Here is a 3479-nt window from a genome sequence, read left to right as displayed (position 1 = left end):
TTTTCGTATGAAACAAGCAGGCGAAGTATGGACAGTACAAATAGTGGAAGGCATCATAACATTGTGAAATTAGTTGATAGGGGAAATCAGGTTCTTTCTTGATGTTAGCAAATATAACCAACACAACGAACTTGAGCGCCCGGTCCCGTTGTTCGCCTTCTGCGACACGCAACTGTAGCTGAAGGCCAGTTCTAACCATGCCATCATAGATACATACATAAGGCCTATGAACTGCAAATGTCGTGAGGCGGAATGGTGGAGGATCCCACAGGTATTGGTTACTGGATCTGAGGGCACGAGCACCAGTGTGAGAAATTCTGAGAAATACTCAGAATATGGTGTGAGAAGGTCACAAGGGTGGATGAACTACTGGGTGGTTTGTTGGTATCTGTTTTGTTTGTGCTTGTGTGGTTGTTATGTTAGCTCTGCTTGGCTATCATAAGCAACCTAGACGAGGTTTTTGATTAGATTTCTGAAATATTCCTAAGGCTTAACAATATAGGTGACTCTATATTGTTAAATCTAATTTTCTTACCTCTGTGTGACAGCTACAACACCTTCGACAATTGTGTCTGCAGCAGTTACAAAGGAACCGAATGCAACCTTAACAGCGTCAACTGCAGAGCCAAAGAACATGACGGTTCCAGGGATTTATCCAAATTCCGGTAGGATTGATTTTTCTTTATGTAGGAAGAGTGAGTGAGTTGAGTTTTACGCCGCACTCAGCAATATTCCAGCCATATAATAATCGTGCCTGGACCACACAATACAGTGATCGACAGCATAAGCATCGATCTGCACAAGTGGGAATCGTTGTCATGTGTCAGCCAAGTCAGCGAGCCTGACCACCCGATCCCGTTAGTCAGCTCTTAAGACAAGCGTAATCGCCTACTGTGGCAAGCATGGGTTGCTGAAACATATTCCACCACGGATTTTCACGGGTCTCTTTAGAAATGAAGACCACAGGCCCATAGTACAAGTATACACACAGTTCAACAGCACAGTGGATTCTCTCTGAAATAGCATCATAGCATCATAGATACACAAAGGCATATTTCAATAAACAGTTGACAATATTTGTCTATATTTATGTTTTGACGGTTGTTTCGTAAAATAACTGGGTAGATATTTGCCCAAAATGCCATCTGAAGAACACAAACGCCACAGAATCATGATTTGTCGTCAGCTCTCGGACAGATCATATTGATACTCAGGATGAAACCTTTGACCCTCAAAAAGTCCAAGTATGCATTGGAAGCACGAGGTGTCACCAACGCAAGGAGTCTTTAGGATGACGTTTTCAATGGTTTTCAGACGTGTCAAATACATTTTGGAAACGGCGAAACAAGTGCATTGAAGTGACGGGGTATTTATGTGTGAAAAACAATTTTCATACAGATCGCATATTAATTTGATCGGCTGGAAACCTTTGGGATAGCCCTCGTACACAGATAACGACGGTTGTCCCCTTTGTAATAACTACAACTGTTTTGGCAGGTGCGTCTGAGGCAGTTACAACGGAACCGAACGCAACTGCAAACGCCTCTACTGCGGAACCAGCCACCTCGTCTGCAAAATCTAATTACTCGAAGTATACGGCTATTCATAGGAAGTCAGGTATGACTGCTTACACACTTCTATCAACATTCATAACAATACGACAGACTGGCTAATGAAGTGGAACTTGTTTTATACTCGCTGTTTCCTTTGAAGAATATTTTTCAAAATTAATACTGGTGCAAACAATATTCCGTTTTGGAATACATGCACATGCCAGTATATCAATTGCTTGAACAGGACATGAATATTGAATGTTTTTCGGGCGTGAATATTGAATATTGAATATTGAAACATATAACAGTATTAAAGCCAAACTATGTCATTTTTGGAACGACAGGAATGTCATCACTTCAACATAAGTTATCTACAGAGAGACCAAACACTATGTCTACCCCCTGTCTATACCTTTTTCTTCCTTGCCCTCTAAACTCTTCTCTGGGCCTCTGTCTACGAGTCCTATCTTGCCTACATCTTCAATGCCCGCACACGTCCTCTTCTTTCCTGCCCCACCTTGTCGTAAGATGTAATTCGCGGGATAGGGTGTCGGGATCGCTGACGTGGTCGTCACACGTCGTCGTATCCCAATTGCGTAGATCGAGGCTCATGATGTTGACCACTGGAACTGGATTGTCTGGTGGACACTTGATTGTTTATAGAGAACCGCGATATCTAGAATATTGCTGTGTGCGGCGTCAAACAACAAATCAGTCAACAACTGGTCTCTCCCTGTCTGTCACTCACTCTTTCCCTCCTTTTGGCCCTTAAACCTCCCATTCCATCTACTCCTAATCCTAGCTGTCCTATTTCTCAGTCTCTTCCAGACCTGGCTAGCTATGTTCGAAACGTTCGTAGCCCTACGAACTTCTTAAGCCCATTCTTAACACATTGGCTACGATCAGAGTTAAAAATTCTTGGGGCTACGAACGTTTCGAGAATAAGGGCCCCAGGCCCCTCGACATATGTCGGAGTCTCTGCTTTTCTTCTGTTGTACAAAATGTGTTGTGTGCATGCAGTGCTCCTTATTATTACAACTGATTCGTCTCACCAGGGTATGAAACTTTTACAACGGAACCAGCTGCAACTACAACTACAACTACCCGGCTACAATTACAACTACCCCGACTGAAACTTCAACCACTGCAGCTACAACTACCCCGACTGCAATTACATCCACTGCAAGTACAACTGCCCCCGCTGCAAGTACAACTACCCCGGCTGCAACTACAGCTACACCGACTGCAACTACAGCTACACCGACTGCAGTACCAAACCTTTCGATTGCAGATGGTCAGTTAAAGTCAGGTATAACTGATTTAAGCAGAATTGTATTCATTTGTATGATCTTATACAGTTCCGTCTCGGGGTGGAACTTGTTTCTAACTCTCTAAAGAACATATACTGAAAGCCGTTAAAACGCAATATGACATTCTTGCTTTCTTTCCTCACACAAATGTCAATTTATATTGATGTACCTGGCAGATATGTTTTAAATAAACACCCGTAGATAAAGTAAGCGGAAAATGTCCAATCAACAACAACGTCAGTGACGCAACAACAACATCAAACAAAGGAGGAGGTGTCACTTGCCGTCAATATCGTTTGTGTCCACCGTCCACTGTAAGACAGTCTCCGGGGGCACTGGAAGACACAGAGTTCTCAGAAACAGCTGTGGGGTGGTCTGCCAGTGATGTTGATGGGTCTGTGTCAATTTAGCACTTGTCCTTGGTCATGGCACCACCCCTTCCAAAACGACCATGTTAAAAAACACAATTTTTCTCGACGTCGATAAATCCGTTGACGCGTCCATCTGCTTCGGGTATGTTAAAACTGCGTTAAGGCATCTTCGCACCGTTTTGGCACAGATGTGACGTTGTCCTATCCCAGTTGTCCTCTTTGCAGTATCAGCAGCTGTTTTGAAC

At 43.4% G+C, this 3479-nt stretch overlaps 1 long non-coding RNA gene across 1 annotated transcript; it reads left to right on the top strand.

Moving 5' to 3' along the window:
- Positions 1-550: 550 nt before the first annotated feature.
- Positions 551-2856, top strand: LOC137284560 (uncharacterized). Its single transcript, XR_010956913.1, has 3 exons — positions 551-665; positions 1498-1617; positions 2609-2856. It is a non-coding gene; the product is annotated as an uncharacterized lncRNA (long non-coding RNA).
- Positions 2857-3479: the final 623 nt, after the last annotated feature.

The sequence above is a fragment of the Haliotis asinina genome, chromosome 5, assembly GCF_037392515.1.
Source record: "Haliotis asinina isolate JCU_RB_2024 chromosome 5, JCU_Hal_asi_v2, whole genome shotgun sequence".
NCBI classification, from domain to species: domain Eukaryota; kingdom Metazoa; phylum Mollusca; class Gastropoda; order Lepetellida; family Haliotidae; genus Haliotis; species Haliotis asinina.
This window is presented reverse-complemented; position numbering and strand designations above follow the sequence as displayed.